Here is a 19,038-nt window from a genome sequence, read left to right on the forward strand (position 1 = left end):
TCGATCTCTTTTCTGTACTTTAAATACAACAAACTTTCTTCTGCTGCAGGGCTTTTACTGTGTTATTCACTTTTCCTGTTAGGTCCTTTCCATTTTTACTTGGCTTATAACCACTTATTTTTCATGTCTCAATTTAAACTTCATCTGTCATACCTCACTACCCTCTCCTCCCATGTCTCTTAGGTTAGCTACTCCCAGTATTACCTTTCAATTGTATTATAATTGTTTACTGTCTTTTCTTTTCTAGAGGAACATATTCTCATCCTAGCATATCACATGAATGAATGAATGAGTGAATGTAAAATTTGGGTGGAGGAGAATAGGGAAGTGCTAGAGGAAAAGGAGGGAAAGAGATTAAAATTTGTATGACATTTTTGAGAATTATATATTTAATAATTCAAAATTACCCTATCTAGTATTGTAGCCACCAGTCACATGTAGCTATTGGATACTTACATGTGGCTAATCTGAATTGAGAAATAAGTGTAAAATACTTACTGGGTTCAAATACTTTTAAAAAAATAATGTGAAGTATCTTAATTTCATTACATTTTAAAGTCATTAAATTGTTTTTGGATATATTGAATAAAAATGTTAATATTGATTTCACCTGTTTTTACTTTTTTAATGTGGTTAGTACAAGATTTTAAGTGACATTTTCTAATACACAGTACTTGCTCGGAAAGTGAGGCGTTGATGTTTTACCTTAGTGTGTGGTCCTACAAATTTAAACTTTAGGCTATTATCAAGAAGAAAGTATCTAAAAAATGGCACATTAGCTTTTCTTTCGTATTGTACTGGTACTAGTTTGGGGCAAAAAATGTTGTGTTTTCTGCTTACTCTTCATTATTTTCTGTTTACTCATTTTCTGTTTACTCTTTTTTCATTATGTAAGTAAATGATCAAAACAACTGTAACAGATCATGTTCATGTTTATTCTCTCTAATAACATTTATAATAGTAACAATAATTGCTAACACATAAGTGATTATCATGTGCCTGGCACTGTTCTAAGGGCTTCATATATACTAACCCATTTAATCCTTAGAATAGCCCTGTTGTTAGATACCATTGTTATTCCTTTTTAACAGACGAGGAAACTGGGGCGCAGAGGCAGTAAGTAACACAGTCAAGGACACAGCGTGTTTGAGTCTTAATTCTGCTACCTGATAATGATAGTACCTAAGAATGTGATTTAGAGAATTAAATGTGATTCAGAGATAATTTACTTTCAGAGCTCTGGCTATATGACTTACTACATGTGACTTTTCACATAGTAGGCATTCAGTAGATTTTTTTTATTTGAAGAACACTGAGAAGGTGTAGTTTCTAGTTTATGCTTTCCAGCTGTATTATATATGGGTATTTTTGTGTATTTCATTTTTGGTAATATAGTTTTGAATCTCAAAATACAAAAGAGCCATGCATATATGAACCTCACTAAGCCTCATTATAAAAGACACATGAGTTGATTCCTTTTCTTGGCAAATCCTTCCAGGATAAAAATAGAGCTGTCACTAGAACAAAAAAAGTATGGAAAAAGGAAGCTACTAGTTTTGGTAGTGGCTAGGGTTGCTTTGGGCCGTATCTGGTTGTACCAGTTTGTTTACTTATTATCTATGGTGACTTTTGCACAATGCCAGACTTGAGTACTTGCAATAGAGATTTCATGGCTCACAAAGTTTTTGGCCCTTTGCATAAAACATTTGCCAGTTTCTGACTCATGAACATATCAATCCAATAAAAGAATCTAGTGCTGGACCACAATTAAATTAGAATCTCCTAGGTTTTTCCTGGGCTGCTCCCTTAAAGGTATGCCAGTTAGACTGCCTTGAGATTGTTTTTAGGGGAAAGTTGGATTTTGATTATATCCAAATATGGTCAGAGTGGAATCCTGAGGGTTCACAATAAGTTATCCCAGGAGTTGGCAAACTGCAGCTTGCAGTGGCCCGGTCTTGTATTGCTTACAAGCTAAGAATGTTTATTTACATTATTAGAGGATTGAAAAAAGAGGAGGAAGAAGAAGAAATGTGAGTCCATATGCAGCACACAAAGTCTAAAATATTTACTATCTGGCCCTTTACAGAAGAAGTTTGCTGATCCTTGGTCTGCATAATCTGCACTGTTTTTTCTGATCACTACCCTGGTAGTAGCCAAAAGGAGATGATTCCTTTGTGATGACAGATGCATTTGTTGACATTTATTTACAGTCTTAGCACTGTAGACTAAGAGAGGGTAAGGGAGGTGGAGTTTTGTGTTTCAGTTGATTTATAAGGATGCAGTTTTGGTGTTTGATAATATTTGATGCCTCTGGATTAGATAGCGAACATGGAATAACTATCAAATATTGTTGATTGTTTAGCTGTTGTGTGCTCTTTATGATAAAAGGGCATTGTCAAAGTGCCATTGTCATCTGGCACATGGTCTTGAAAACTGAAAATATGTAATAGCTTAATTGTTATGGCCACAGTGGTGCAGAGGGAGTCAGCTGATCAGAATGAATGGGAGGTGGGTGGGAATGAAATAAGTTTGACAAGAGTAGTCTGGACAGGGATGGAGTGGTAATGCCTCATGCAATGTGGCCTTTCTTATGATGTAAACTGGTTGAGTTTTGGTGGTCACAAGTCTGCCATACAGTGGTAATCTCTGCATCAGAAACAGTCCTTTGCTTTTTGCCCAGTCTATGATGGTGAATATGTTGCTATGTGATACAGTGATGGATCCAGGCAGCAATTGTGGCAATCTGGGTGGTGCAGGTTTGATCAACACCTTGATTCCAGTTGACCTCATCCTGGAATGGGCCCCTACTGTGGTCGTCAGCATGAGTGACCCAGATTATCTGATCAGCAATGATTTTTTTCCTATAGTTTGTGGCCTCTAAGCTTTAGTCTTTAAATCTGCCACTCTGGTTTTCCAAGTGGCAGCGTAAACAGGTAGGCCATTGGCAATAACGATCAGTCATTTATAACAAGATTCCTCAAGGGAAATAATTGCCAGAATTATGAGAATGGCCTTGAATTTTGCCTACTGAGTTATGCTCACTGAATAGCTGGAGCTAAGATAAAACAGCAGCAGTAGCACAATGTATACCATTGGGTTTCAGTTTAGTTGAATGATCAGTGAATCAGACTCTGACATTTTGGGGAATTTCATGTATCAAAGGCCCCATTAGGCCTGCAGCTTGGCTTCAAGTGGCAAAATGAGGGTTAAAGTTTCTCCCCAAGGGATGTGTCTTGTTATGTTTTGTGCTTCTATAACAGAATACTACAGGCAGGATAATTTATAATGAATGGAGATTTATTGGATCACAGTTCTGGAGGCTGAGAGGTCAAATATTGAGATGCTAGCATCTGGCAAGAGCCTTCTTGCAGCCTCCTCACATGGCAGAAAGGCAAAGAGAGTGAGTGAGTGTGTGTGCACGCACACTGGTGAGGGGGGCTAGTCCGCTTCTGTGATAACAAGCCTACTCTCGCTATAATGGCCTTAGTCCATCCATGAGGGCAGAGTCCTTATGACCTAAACATCTCTTAAAAATCCCACCTTCCAATACTGTCACAATGGCAATTAAATTTCAATATGAGTTTTGGAGGGGACAAACATTCAAACCATAGCAGGATGGCTGCCACTTTTTCATGTAAATTCAAAAGCTTCTGGGTGCCAAGCCTGGTATATTCTTAAATATGCTGTTTTCATTTGACCAGGGGCAGCCACCTTACTCAGATCGAGCCAGTTGTAATGTCTCTCTATAAGTTTAAAGTCCATAAAACTGGTGTTGGGCAAATCAGAATTTTTTTCTGAGAGTTTTGAACTTGGAACCAGAGAAAAATGAGGCTTGTTTGTTTTTAGTGACAAAAAAGTGCAAGAATTGGTAGTTGTCATTGTTTGTTTCCTGCCATGATGAGAAATTAGGTCTACAGAGAGCTTAAAGTCATCTGAAGTGACAAAGAGACAGAGTTTTGGAGTCATTTGAGACTTTGCTTCCAACAGTTTCTGAGGCCTTGTCTTTCCCTTATCTTCACTGGGTTTTACCAATAAATCTCAGCTTTTGTTTAGGCTACTTTAAATTGGCTTTCTGTCACTGATCAAAATATGAGTCCTAGCAAATACATATCACTCTCTTAGGCCAAGTATAATTACTGATGGTTTGGCATGTTAATTTAAGACATATTAATTTGTATTTCACCTAGACCCATTTCTGTTTGTTTGTGTTGATATCATGGAAGAAGGAATGAAAACTGTATGCACATTAAACTAGATGTCATTTCCAAATTTGTCAGAGTTGTTGTTAAACATATGAAGTGATTTTCTCTAAGACACAGAAGAAGCATAAAAGGTTAAAGTATACTTTGGATTAAAGGTAATAAAATTAGAAACAAAGATTTGATTGGCACAAGCAAGAAAAGTTATGGAGTTATGGGTTATATTGGACTCCTAGGGAATATGAATCTGTACTTTGAACATGACTTAGTACATTGGTGAGAGAGCTAACATGAGTTTGGATTGATTCTACATCAGAAGATTCACCAGGAAGAACTGAGAAATTCTTCTTAGTTTTATTCTTTACTAATCAGAATTTTGAGCAGTACTGTTGACATTAGAACAGATTTAAAAATACCTAACAGGTTTCCAATAAGCTATTTGAAGAGGAAGAAAAATGAAAAGGAGAGAAATGTTAATTTTTTTAAAAGAGAGAGGCTTTAATAACTATTTTCTTATGAATATATCTTTGAAGTTTATTCTGTTACACAGAAAAAAACATACATCTAAATGACTGTTGCTTTTTTAAATTCTTTTAGCTAATACTTTTCAGTCGCGGACAAACCGTGTTCTCAGAGTTTTAAAACTTCTTTGAAATTTTTTTTGGTGGCCAGTTTTGCAGACACACAAGGAAATCTGTACCTCAGCTATTTATTTAGGAGTGGAGTCTCACTCTGTCACCCAAGCTAGAGTACAGGGGCACAACCATCATAGCTGACTGCAAACTTGAACTCCTGGGCTCAGGCCATGCTCCTGCCCCAGCCTCCCCAGCAGCTGATACTACAGCTGTGCACCGCCATGCCCAGCCAGTACCTCAGCTTCATATACATACTTTCTTTTCTCTTAGAGACTCAGAGGCAGACATAGAAACAAAATGCAATTTTCAGTATTTATCCAGAACTATATCTTTTGTTAGAATATAAAGATTTGTTGGGATCCAGTGTTACTTATCTACTGCTCTTGGCTCTGAATGGTATTTATTTATTTCAAATATTCAGACTCACCCCTCAAATAATCAAGATTTGGCATCACTGGGACAATTAAGAAGGATGACCTGTAGGCCGTAAATGTAGTTGTGAATGAAGAGTACCAAATATGTTTTTATCAGTGAAACACTGATTTGCTTAGCTTATGAATACTTAGAAAGACAACACATTTTAGTCTGTCTAATCCACTAGCATAGTCAGGACCTTATGGTTTAAATTCTAGCCCCATGTAACTTCCTTCCCAGTTCACCCCCAATATTGGCATTTACTAACTGGTAGTATCTTAGGCATCTTACTTAGATTCTTGAAATTTACAATTTCTTCATTGTAAAATATGGTTAATACTACATTTTTCATGTTTTGGTTGTGATAAATTGCATTAATCACAGTGCCTAGCTTGGTAATTGGTGGCTACTGTTATTAATTATAGTAACAGCAGTGATCGAATTTCTCTTGGATTATTTCATGATTTTATGAAGGGTAACAGGGTTTTCTAATTCTGTAAAAGAGAGGGATGAGTTAAAACTAGAAGGAATTTAGGTGGATTAAAAGAAAAACCAGTGGATTTTAAAAACTCGAACAGGATGACAATTATTCATCGTATGACATTGTATTATTTGTTTTCTAACATGTTTCCTTTGAATGGACCATATGGGTGCTTTGTTAACATATACCTCAATTTTTTCATGAGGCAAATAGTTGTTAATGTCTAATATAAAAGATGGCCATTACATATTATAAAGTGCTCATTATTGGTGTATATATCACCTTTGATATAGGAGATTATTTTATTTTATATTTTTGAGATAGAGTCTTACTCTGTCACCCAGGCTTGAGTGCAGTGGCATGATCTCGGCTTACAGCAACCTCCGCCTCCTGGGTTCAAGTGATTCTCCTGCCTCAGCCTCCTGAGTAGCTGGGATTACAGGCACACACCACCATGCCCAGCTAATTTCTATATTTTCAGTAGAGACGGGGTTTCACCAGGCTGGGGTTGAACTCCTGACCTCAAGTGATCCGCCTGTCTTGGCCTCCCAAAGTGCTGGGATTACAGGTGTGAGCCACTGTACCCAGCCTGATATAGGAGACGATTTTAATGAGTATGTGGGAAACTTTAATTTTAGAAATTATTTATTTTGCTGTGTATTAGGAAAAATATATCCCACATATTTATACACATGATTTCAAATATTACTGCTTAAGATAATAGTGGAATAAAAGTTTGCTTATAAAATAAATTTATTGTAATCTAAAAATAGTAAAATGAGTAAATTTAAAGAAAAAATATAGTATTGTTAATAATTATTGAGTGGTTATTATATATGATACACTCTTGTACATACTTGCTATCTATTGTGTCATTTAGTCCTCACAGCAGTTTAGAGAGGTAGGTACTATTATTATTTCCATTGTACAAATGAGAATACGAGACATTAGCGAACAGAGAAGTAAACATTCTTGCCCTTAGTTATGAATCTAGTAAGTGGCAGAGCTGGAATATCAATCCATGTACTCTGACAGTGTCTGACCTCTTAGCCCCTATGTAATAACTGCTGCTTCTTCAATAAATAATAGTACAAAGGATATATGGATAGGGTAGTAATAAAGTTGGTATACAAATACATGAAGTTTGTACAAACTGCTCTAGATAATGAAATATTTCTAATCTACAAAGAACATATTTTCATATGTGTATATATTAAATTGAATAGAGATGCATTCAAAGAATGTATTAAGATTATTCTAAATATTAAAGGGAACATTATTGTCATTCACATAATGAAATAATACTTTATTTAAAAAAACAAAGTATGGTGAAGTATAGTAAGTTTTTTTCACCACTTCTGCACCTGCTTCTGTGAAAAGGAAATATTCATAGTTTATAACGAGTGAAAGTTGGTTTTTTAGGTCATTCACAACTGCGTTCCAAACTGTTTGATATTTTAGCTTCAGGATTTAACATCCTAACAAAAGTCATGTGACATCAGCAGTGAGGTGCAATGAGAGCTCTCTCAGGAATACTCTTAATAGAAAGGAAGACTTTAGGTCTGTGAGGTTGTGTGGGCTTGAATGTGATTTTTATTTGATATATGAGCTGTGACATAACTGTTGCATGACTGAGATGTGCTTGTAAGTGCTGTACTATGCAGATGGGTTTTTTTTCTGAAACAAAGCCAAAAATAAAATCTTGAATGTGTTCATGTAGTGGGAAAAGAATACTTCATAGAAACATATGGAAACGTTTCTAAGTTTTTTTCATTATATGAACCTTTTACTTTCTAAGCATTTTTATGATTGTTCAAGTTAACATGTCATTTACCTCATATTTTCCAAGTTTAGTGAGATATGGGAAATCTTATAGTACTCTGATGTTTGGAAACAACCAGATAATTTTTAGGAATGCACATTTTAGGATTAGATGAAATGATTATTAGAAAATTAGGATTGAATAATGGGTTTATTTTTCATTACATTATTAATCATAAGACTATAGCTAATTAATTATATTAATCTGATGGGATTTGATGAGGAGATGTATTGAGTGGTTTCTTTTTACTCACTTTTAAATTATTAAAGCATAGGACAACATTAAAGGAAATCATAAAAGGAAAAAGATACAAGTATAGCATGACTGTTTTTAATTTTCCACATTCCCTTCCAACTCATGTCTTGGTATATACATTTTTACATGTTTTTATTTATTATATGTTTACCATTTTATGTTATGCTCTTCTTTTCATAACATTATGTTTTAAAATTTCTCTTTGGTGGTTGCGTACCACTCTGATTGTCTCTCTCGTTGTGGGAAGCATACAAATAGAAAATTTTCTTAGATTCAGAGTTCCTCCCAAGGTCTCATTTTATCTTCCTCTTTTGTGTCACAGAGAAATGACTTAGAATTATATACAAGTTGCCTCTCCAGTTAGCTTTGATGCTGAGTCCAGTGTATATTTTGTAGTTCTAACTTCCTGACTCTGTATTTGACATACGTAGAACTCTCTTCTGATTTGTGGGCTCTTCTCCTTTGTCTTTTTATCGTTGATCTTAAGAGAATACACTGAGTAATCTCTTTCTCCTATGTTGCTTCAGCTACAACCCATACACTGACAACTGCTTCATTTAATGCTGTAGCCCAGAACATCTTCCTGAAACTGTGAAATTTATTTGAATATGCCAAGGTATCTAAAACTCACTATATTCAGAAGGAAATTTAACTCTTATTTTCTTTTCTTTTTTTTTGTTTTTTGAGACGGAGTTTCCCTCTGTCGCCCAGGCTGGAGTGCAGTGGCGCGATCTCGGCTCACTGCAAGGTTCGCCTCCCGGGTTCACGCCATTCTCCTGCCTCGGCCTCCCGAGTAGCTGGGACTAGAGGCACCCACCACCACGCCCGGCTAATGTTTTGTAGTTTTAGTAGAGATGGGGTTTCACCGTGTTAGCCAGGATGGTCTTGATCTTCTGACCTCGTGATCCACCCATCTCGGCCTAACTGTTATTTTCTAATCAGAGCTAATGGTATCACAATTCACCCCTTGTTTTATGTAAAACACCTAGGAATTCTCTTTAACTTAAATTTTCTCTTGTCTGCATTTTGTAAGTCATCATGTTCTGTTATTTCTTCCTGCTAAATCTTCCTGGGCTCTACTTTGTGTTACCATGCTTTTGTTTCTAATAGTACTGTTGTAATAATATCTTTCCAAGTTCTCTCTTGTTTTGCAATTCATTCTCTCCAATGCAGTCTCAGTGATCTTTCTAAAATGCACTTCTGATTGTATCCTTCAGTGTTTTCTCATTTGTCCTCAAGATAAAGTTGGAACTTCTTCCCATGTTAGTACATGATCATTTCATGACCTTCTCTTAGACTCATCATGGGAAACTTTCTTCCTCAAGCCTCTTTCTTTTTACTTTTTTTTTGAGACGGAGTCTCGCTCTGTCGCCCAGGCTGGAGTGCAGTGGCGCGATCTCAGCTCACTGCCAGCTCGGCCTCCTGTGTTCAAGCCATTCTCCTGCCTCAGCCTCCCAAGTAGCTGGGACTACAGGTGCCCGCCACCACGCCTGGCTAATTTTTTGTATTTTTAGTAGAGATGGGGTTTCACTGTGTTAGCCAGGATGGTCTGAACTACTTATAGTACACTTCTAGCCAAAACATAGAGTCTCTCATACCTCCTTGCTGTTGCACATGCTACTGCATCTTCCTGCAAAATCTTCCCTACTCTCATAACCATTTCTTCTTCTTGTCTGCTTAACCTGTTTTCCATTAAGACATAGCTGAAGCTTCAAATCCTTCAGACTGCTTTAGGTGTACTTCTTTTAAGTTCCCAGAGTGTGCTATCTAACATGTTGTGCGAGTTATATAGTATATGCCTTACATACTTTTAAATTGAATTATTTAATATTATTCCACTGACGTCTTTTTTTAAAGAAATTCATTAACACTTGAAATTTAGGTGATTTATTGTTTCTTAGATACAGCATTTTGTATCTTCATGCATGTTGATATTTTTAAGTTATTTTCCTGCAAAAATTTCTGAGAGCACAAATATTGGGTCAAAATTAGGGACACTTCTTATGACTCTTGGGCATTGCCTTTCAGGTAATGATTCTTAATATCAGTCTTGCCTAAATTACATATTATAGGTATAGTAATTTTCAGAAAGCAAGACTCTTGGTACTGATAACATTTTCTCTGTGTAAAGAAATTTTTTAAAACAGATACATAATATTTTACATATTTATGTGATATATGTGATATTTTGTTGCATGCGTAAAATGGGTAATAATCAGGTCAGAATATTTGGACTATCCGTAACCTTGAGTATTTATCATTTCTATATGTTGAGAACATTTCAATTTCTTTCTTTGAGTTACTTCAAAATATACAATACATTGTTGCTATTAGCCTGCCTACTCTGCCATCAACATTAGAACTTATACCTTCTGTCTAACTGTACGTTTGTACTCATTGACCCATTTCTCTTAATCTCCTGCAACTCATCCACACACTCTTCCCAGCCTCTGGTATCTATCATTCTACTGTCTACCTTCATGATATCAACTTTTTTAGCTCTTACATATGACTGAGAAAAAGAAATATTTTATCATTAAGAAAAACCTAATCTTGACCTAATATTAATTTTTGTATTCTATAAACATATATAGACACTATTGTATGTTAATCTCTGTACAAGGCACTGGGAACACATATAGTAAAAGTCTTCCCCTCCCTGTTTCTTTCCTTGGTTATTTTCAAAATCGATTTCTCAAGAACTCTGAAAAGTAACATACATAATATAATTCATACATGTTTATTGTACTCATTGGAGCTGCCTGTTAAATATGAAGAAATATCAATGTTATATTTAACCTATTAATGCCATAAGTGTAAAATATTTTGTTTTTTATAGTTTAGGGAATGGCTTAATTACTTGAAAAACTGCCTTTTTCCATATTAACATTTTTGCTTTTATCTTTTAGATTTTAGGAAGGTTGTTTTAATTAGGATCAGATTTTAATAATGAGCAGCAAAAATGAGGTGCTTTTTTTTGGAAAATATAATTAGTAGATTGCTGAATGGAGTTCAGTTTTATTTTTTTAACAAGTTGAATGATGATTAGGATTTATAATATAGTTTATTTGTGTGTACTTCTTAAACTGTTCTGGTATGTTTCATATATCCATATTAAAATATAAGTAGTAGATGGTTATAGTATTTCTTTGTACATGATATCCACACAAGAACTCTTTGTACTGTTGGTGGTAGTGTTATACAGTTCCACACTACAGTAAGTAAATATATTACCTCAACCATTAATCAGCCTACCATTGCCATTGATGACCCAATGCTTAAGTTGTAACACTATGCTGCTGACCCAGACTCTGGGGGCTTATTTTTATTTTTTGATGCATTGCTGTAGGCAATTTTAAGGGTGTGGAACCAAGCCATTTTCTCTCTTGGACTCATTTCCACTTTTATTTCCTATGGGAGGCTTAGCCTTCCTTTCAAATATTTGAATTTCTAAATTGTTCACCTATTCTGTGATTACTAGGTGGAGGAGTAATGCCCATTTTAACATACTGAATTTAAAAAAACAAAATGGCTTAACTGTTCTCAGAAAATAAAATGGCTTAGCAATTCTCAAAATTAAAATTTTGTAATTTGTGAAATGCTTTTCTTATAGACACTTTATTTTTTGTATGTGTTTTTCATGGATTACTTTTATTTTGTGCTTATGTGCTAGGAATGTTTGGCTTGGTTTTTGTCCCTGGAGAGTGCAGTTGAGAACTGACAGGTTATATGAAGTTGAAAAGAAACTTAATGAGTTGTAAAAACCAGTGTTTCATTTTTCCTTGGTAACTAATATGTACTTGTGAGGAAGTGTCCTAAAAAATTTAAAACGAATAGGCCTTCAGGTTGCCTAGTAGCTTTCAATTTTAACATTAATGAATGTATCTCAAAAATGAAAATAATTTTATTCACTAAGAAAAATACAGTTATTTTATTTTTAGAACGTAATGTTTGGGGCTTGAATTTGCTGGCCATAGTTATCCAATCTCACAGATAAAATATATGTAATCCATATAGTTTTAAAGTTTTTTTTTTAAACTCACTTTTAGTTTGTTTCCTTTCTTTATCAAGAAATTGATGGAACATTCTACTTGTACCAGGTACATTATGAGGCACTGGGGTTTTTAATGCGAAGAAGGTACAGATTGCGGGAGCTCCATCTTTAATAGGGAAACAGATATATAAGCACGTAATTATAATAGTGTGTGGTAAGTACTGCTGGATGTTCAAAAGGAAGCCGTGAGAAAACAGCAGATGATTATATTTGAAGGCTTCAGAGAAGAGTTGACGTTTTCTGGTTAGGGTGTGTGTGTGTGTGTGTTAATGTTAGTGGAGGATGAGTGTGGTAGTAAGCTCAATCATCATGTTTCACATAAAATGAATCTTCTGTGCGCTGTTAAAAATGGCATTTTATTTGTAGGTATAAGGAGTGATTTTTGAAATGGAAACAGGCCTGGTTAGGTTTTCCAGAAAGCTGACCCTGTGATGGAATTAGGACTGCAAACTGCGTACTAGAGAGCAACACCTGTGAAAAAAAGGGTCGGGAACAAGATTGGTTGGAAGGAGTCATCACATTGTGAAGCTGATTTTGCAAAGTCTCTGGGCAACCCAGCAGGGACCTCTGGAACAAAGGTTGTTGGAATATTCCTGCATTAGTGGAAATGGCTAGGTCCTTCTACCACCATTATTCAGGCATTGGCTCTGGGCTTCTCCATGAGGATAATGCCCTTGGCTGAAAAGCTGAAGTCAACTTAATGAAAGCTAACAGCTGAAGACTGTCAGCTAATCATGCTCCTTGTAGCCAGGCAATGTGTTCTTTGTTGAAGGTGGGGGTGGACTTTGGGATGATACTAATTATTCATGGATTGATTGATTGATTGATTGATTGAGTCAGTGAGTGTTAACAGTTTGACACTATGTACTAGGGTTAGGGCTGGGTATGGGTGATATGAACAAAACAGACATGTCCTTGTTCTCATGTAGAGCAAAGGTATGGAAGAAGAATTTTCTAAGCAAACAGAAAATCTGATATAAAGGACCATTACGGGCAAAACCTTGGCTTAAAGGAGAGATAGAAGGGCACTTGGGCTAGAGAATTCTGAGATTAAAAAAAGAGATTACAGGGAAACAAGCTCAGAGAGTTTGGCACGTGTCATACTCTAAAGCCTTGCAAGCCACAGTAAGAATTTTGGATTTTATTCAAATAGCATTGGGAGGTCAGTGGAGGGTTTCAACCAAAGGAGTGATACAGTTTGACTTATGGTTTAGAAAGTTTACTCCTGCTTACCTGTTTCCACATTCAATAGTCATAATGCAAATATATCTTGACTTCTGACTTAAGACATACAATGTTGTCACTTGGATAATTCTTCCACATCACCAGTAATTGTGTAACATCTGCAGAAAACGCACATTAATTCCATTATTAGAGTTTATTTTTCCCATTTTCTGTGTTTCTGTAGTAACTCATTAACCAGTTATTTTGCTTTTAAGTAACTATTACTGAATTGTAAGAGCCATATTAATTTTAATTTTTAGTTGGGTATATAGAACTTATTATACATGTTGGGGTTTTTTTGCCTATTCATAGCTCTGAAAAAAGTAAATAAATGCTTGTGTAGGAATTTTATTTAGGCATTTTAAACTCTTCATGTGAATATCTTGAGTCGTTAAAGTTTAGTCCCTTACTCGATCCATATGGCTCTCTGTTGTAGTACAGGACACAATTGAAAGCTCCTAGGTTTCCTGCATACAGCAGGGACCTGCACAGTGCTGCCTTCTAGAACTGCTTTTATTTTCCTTGAGGTCAGAGGTCCTCCTCCCATAGGAGATTTTAGATCTCATTCCCCTCCAAAATATTGACTTGCCTAATTGAAAGTTATTTTATTCATGTTGATTCTTATTTAAGACTTATAATTGTTTATGAAAACCAGGTTCCAGTTCTGAGAAATGTCTTCTCAGTACCGAAGTTTGAACCTTGGCCACACCATTTGTTAACCATATGATTTAGGCAAGTCTCTTTACCTCTTTAACAATCAGTTTCCTCCTCTGTAGAACGGGGAACACCGGTAGAACTTGCTTTATAGGAGTATAGTGAGAAGTAAGTGAAATAATATAGAATGTCTGGTATACCATGACTGTTCTATAAATGGAAATTCTATAAATGGAAATTGTTACAGTTTTACTGTTACTTTTAATAGATTATTACTTTATTAGGGATAGTAGAAATGCAGATTCAGTTGGGCATTCATCTGAAATCTACTCTGGTTTCAGCTTTGGCCTTGGCCTTTGGGAAATTGAATAGCAGAATTGTCACTTCAGTGTCATTTGTGGCATTCCTGAATTTGTGTGTGAAAATGCTTACCATTATATCTAGCAGCCTAACATTACTTTGATAAATGAGGCATGTCATTTGGACTTTTTGTTAATGTTTCAGTGTTTATTTTTAATTACAGGTAAGCATTCTAAATGTAATAGACAATGAACATATGCTTATATGCTTTATGTGTTAAAGTTCTGTCAATGAGTTAAAGTATAAATGTTTATCACCAGAGTAAAATACTATAATTGTCAATAATTGTAGAAGCTGTTAGTTTCATGTATAGAAATCGTGATTTCACAGGTTCAAATATTAGGTCAGGAGATTGACAGTTAACACAAATACTAACCTAGTACATTTTTTTTTTCTTGTTAGCTGGATATATTTCTTTTGTTGTTGTTGTTGTTGTTTTCTTTGTCACAGAACACTGTTTGCAGTAGAGGAAACTGGTGTTGCAGTCTGGTGGTATAACGGCTTGCTCACATAAACCAGTACATGTTCATCCTTTAGTGCAAAAAGCCCTAATGGCACATACCCTATTAAAATTCACGGCATCTCCAATATTCTCTCTCTCTTTTTCTTTGTCATCTTTTCTTTTTTCTTTTTTTTTTTAATAAATGTTTTCAAGGTTTGTCTAAAAGAAGGCCATATAGGTTCTTGGCTAGCAGAAGACAATTCAGAACAGTTGTTGCACACTTGGACTGTCACCTTCTCCAGGCTGGTTGTTGATATCTTATTTTTTTTCCAACTCATTTTTATTAAGAAAATAAATGCTCCAACTATCAGTTTTACAAAATCTCTAAGAGAAACACAAGAGCAAGGTGCTGAGGCAAAAAACACCTGAGGTAGCTTTTTCTGTGTGTTTTTCTCATTTATAAAATCGGTAAATTTAACGCCCTGGGCCAACAACCTTGTATAAATTGCTACTTTCCTTCACATTTTTTTAAAAAAGAAAGAAATAATTTTGCTGAATATTGATGGCTTATACACCAAAATGCAAAAAGACAAAATACATTCTTTCATTGTGGAATTTTTTCTTTGTTTGGTTGATTGGTTGGTTTGGTGGGTTCCTGTTTTCTTCTTCCAATATGCTAGGACAAGTACCATTGACTCTTGTTCTTTTGAGTAACCAAGTGTAAGTTGAGGCTGACGTGTGTGTTTTGCTTTTGTTCCTTTTGTGTGTTGGGATACTCAAAGCACTGCTTTCCTTGGGCGGGGGCGAGGGTGGTGTTGCGTAGATATGGGATTGAGATGGAGGGATGAGGGAATTCAAAAGAATGGAGATGGAGAAGTAGGGGAGGGGAGGGAGGGGAGAGATAAACAGAGAGAGAGAGATAGAGAATTATATAGCAGTATGCAAAAAACCAGTTTAAAACCCGTGAAGCAAAGAGAAATGGATGTATAAGCTAGACAGGCATGAGGAGTGACAGAGTTTCCTTTTCAAGGAGACAGTATCCCTCCTGTTGATATACACAGATGATCCATAATTGCTGTGAGTGTCCTTCTGACAAGATTTCCCTCTGGGTGAATTTTGTGTAGGTCGCCTCGAAGCTCCTCTCTACACCGTGAACCTCCCAAAGAAAGACTTTAAAGTCTAGAAAAGCCTGCTTTCTCTTTAAAAAGAAAAAAAAATTAATAGTTGATTAAAAATTGGAATTAGTTGAGTTATTTGATATGTTATTTCTAAAACATATTACCGCTGCAGGCACCCTGCATAACCCACAGGCCACGTGTCTTACCATCGTCCCCTTCTAATATGTACACACATGTACAGAGATTTGCCACAAAAAAGGGTGTGCATTTTGCATGGCTTTGAACACGTTCACCTATGTTACTTCAACCAAAAGGTACAGCATTGTGGGAGTTAAGGAGAGATCTGAGTGGATGGTGAAGTGGATTGCTGAAGCTGCAGAAGTCCTGGGAGGCAGGAGGCAGGGCCCGGAGGTTCTGGCAAACCTGGCTGACCTTCCCCCGCCTCCTTGGCCCCTGGGATTCTCAGGGCCTTTGCAGAGTCCCTGGCCGCCTCCGCAGACTTCTCATTCCTCAGATGGTCTTTGGTTTGCTTCCGATCTGGCTGGCTGTGTTTGGTCTCATTTTGTTAGGTGTTGGAAGGGCTCCATTCATCTGTTGTTTTGCTGATGCCTGTGGGAGGCCTCACTTGCTGCGCTGTGAGGCGACTCCCTGAGGGTATTTCTACTCCTGCTGCTTCACGTCTTGTACAGTTTCCCTGATACTGCGCTGTGCAGTCTGGCTAGCAAAGAAGTGCCCGATAATTCTGACGATCACTTCCTCATTTTCATCGGGCGTTTGGTCACGAGGCACAATGATTTCTGCACTAGTTAAGTTCTGCAGTTCATTCACAGTCTTGCCACCTTTGCCAATCAGCCGGCCAGCTGTGTAAGAGGGCGCTCTGATATGGGCTTCCAGCTTCACTTCTTCTTTGGGGTTAAAGAAGTTTTCTTCTTTTAGTTTCCTGAAGATCCGTCCCTGGGCCTTGATGGAGGCTCTGGCGAATCTTGCCAGCTGTTTAATGTGTGCCCCTTTCTTCCCGATGATGGTACCCACAGCCTGGTTGGGATGAAGAGATTCACAATCTCCTGCTCTTGATAAGAATGCTGATGCGGGAACGGGCCAAACTGGTGATGGGGGTACAGGCTGGAGAAAGTATCTGGAGTGGGTATTAACAGCCAGCATATCATTTTCAAAGGCCTCACGCAGCTTCTTCATAATCTCCATCTCAGCACTGGCATAGGCCCCCACTGTGCCCTTCACAGTTATGGTTCTTTCCGGGTTGCATATGCTCAAATCCTGCAAGGATGAGATTGTTATCTTGGTCCCTGTTTCATGTTCATTTTTCTTCACATTTCTGCCTTCTTTTCCAATCAGTCTTCCAACCAAGCCATTGTGGGCCACGATTTTCAGAGGAATCTCTTCGGCTAGTTTGGTCTCATCTGCCTCTTTCTGCATGCTTTCAAGAATCGTGTGGCATGCTTCAGAAGTCCCCTCTGGGGTGGCATGGATGGTGACAAGCTTCTCTGCAGCTCCAGAGTTCTCTTTTCTATGGATGTCTACCCGGGACTGGGTCTGCTCAGTGATGTTCACTATGGTCAAGCCCTCCTTTCAGATCATGGCACCAACAAACTGGGTTGGATCCGCAGCGGGAAATCAGTCTGTCCGGCCTGAGAAGAGCCCCCAGGGCGTGACCTTGCTCCCGGAAGAGTGGTCCCCACCCTGGGCTCGCTGAGGGGGTAAAGGGGAGCTCACCTCTTCATCCAGGATTTAGGAAATCTTGAAGGAATAGTTCTCAAACTGATGCCCGCTTAGCTCCTCCATGGCTATTTTGCTTCTTCCCTTGTTGCATATGTGACATTGACAACAGCAGTTTCTGTGTCTGTGTTGACTTGTTCCACATTCTCCACTATCCCGTGTTGAGCCAAAGGTGCATCCAGCATCGCCCACTGCAGGTGAGGAGGTATGTTTCAAATCTGAATTTTCCTGTTCCTTAGCTTTTTAGAGACCGAGTAATCAACTTCCATGATTTTCCCATGCAATTCCACTTTACCTTGGCCTCGCCGCCGCCCCGCCCCGCCCCGACTCTACACGCCGGTAGGGAAGGGGCTTCCGCGGGGCTGGGGTTCAGGGGCCGCAGGGCTGGGGTTCGGGGGCCGCGTGGCTGGGAGCAGAGCTTGTGCTGGCGAGAGTTGGGTAGTGCGCTCGCGCAGTCCCTAGTACATTATTAACTTTATGAAAGTCTAATTTTTCTAAGTCAAAATGTTCATAAACATTTAAATAAAAATAAGACATTAATGGAGGTTGCATTATATCCTCATTCTTTGTATAATTTATAAAATTGTTTAATGTACAAGCATTAATAAAACATTTAAACTATATACATTTTCTATTTAATTGCAACGTCTCCCAAAATAATGCCCTATTTGGGATTTATTCACATTTATAAGATTGAATTAAAGGGAGAAATAGAATGCTTGATGAAGGGGAACAAAATGATTAATAGTATCCAAGAAAATAATCCTTGACTCAAATATAATAATGAAAAAATATGAAGAGTATGAAAAGAAGAAAGTGTTAGAGAAAAATTAGATCATCTAGAACACACCTTACTTTCTCAGTAATCTTAAAATAATAGAATTTTACAAGAGTGCTTTACAATCATTTCTGTGTAGATTTTTAATTAATGAATTGTTGGTATAGGGGAAAGAAAATATAATAAGTTGCTAGAAGTATCAGCATCTTCAATGCTTCCAAAAAAGTCTTGCTCCCACATCTATTTCAGTTGGAATTGAACACCTTCTTTGTTACTACAAGTATGTAGAGACTATAGTAATAATGTAGCAGCTGACAGCAGGTGAGAAATTGAGTACCATGCTATCGTATTAAAAATCAACTCTTAACATGGTTAATAGAAATTTATATTGAAAATTTATTTTAAATTAAATTCTGCATTTATCTTTGTATTCCAAAAAGTCATTCTGCAATGATGATATTTGGCTTTTGCCGCAGCTTCGTAGTGTGCTGTATTTTAACAATATGGAAAGTAGTAAAATCTATACCTTTTCTGTGTGCCTATCATATTTATTAATTTACCCAAATTATACAGAATGTTGGGTAAGTTTAGAAGAAAGTATTTTTAACAGCAAAATCCTGTGTTTTCAGCCTACATTTTTTTAGAGGCTAGTTTCTATTTTAATTAATAATTTAGTAGGCTGCATATTATATATAAAATTTAAAGAAGTTTTTGTGTTTCAACATAGAGGAATTGCTAATTATTTTCTTCTTAACTAAGTGATGCATTACATTAAATCCACTGAAGTACTTTTCAACATAATTTATTACACAAGTAAGTACTACCATGTAAAACATTTTCAGTGTTATTTTGTTTTCCTTCAGTTCTT

At 36.8% G+C, this 19,038-nt stretch overlaps 1 protein-coding gene and 1 pseudogene across 35 annotated transcripts in view; one reads left to right on the top strand and one right to left on the bottom strand.

Annotated features, from left to right (window-relative positions):
- VPS13B (vacuolar protein sorting 13 homolog B) overlaps positions 1-19,038 on the top strand; it is an 869,944-nt gene that overhangs the window by 201,738 nt on the left and 649,168 nt on the right. The window lies entirely within an intron of this gene.
- On the bottom strand, positions 16,280-17,592 carry LOC109028044 (insulin-like growth factor 2 mRNA-binding protein 2; annotated as a pseudogene).

The sequence above is a fragment of the Gorilla gorilla genome, chromosome 7 (genome assembly GCF_029281585.2).
Source record: "Gorilla gorilla gorilla isolate KB3781 chromosome 7, NHGRI_mGorGor1-v2.1_pri, whole genome shotgun sequence".
Taxonomy (NCBI): Eukaryota; Metazoa; Chordata; class Mammalia; order Primates; family Hominidae; genus Gorilla; species Gorilla gorilla.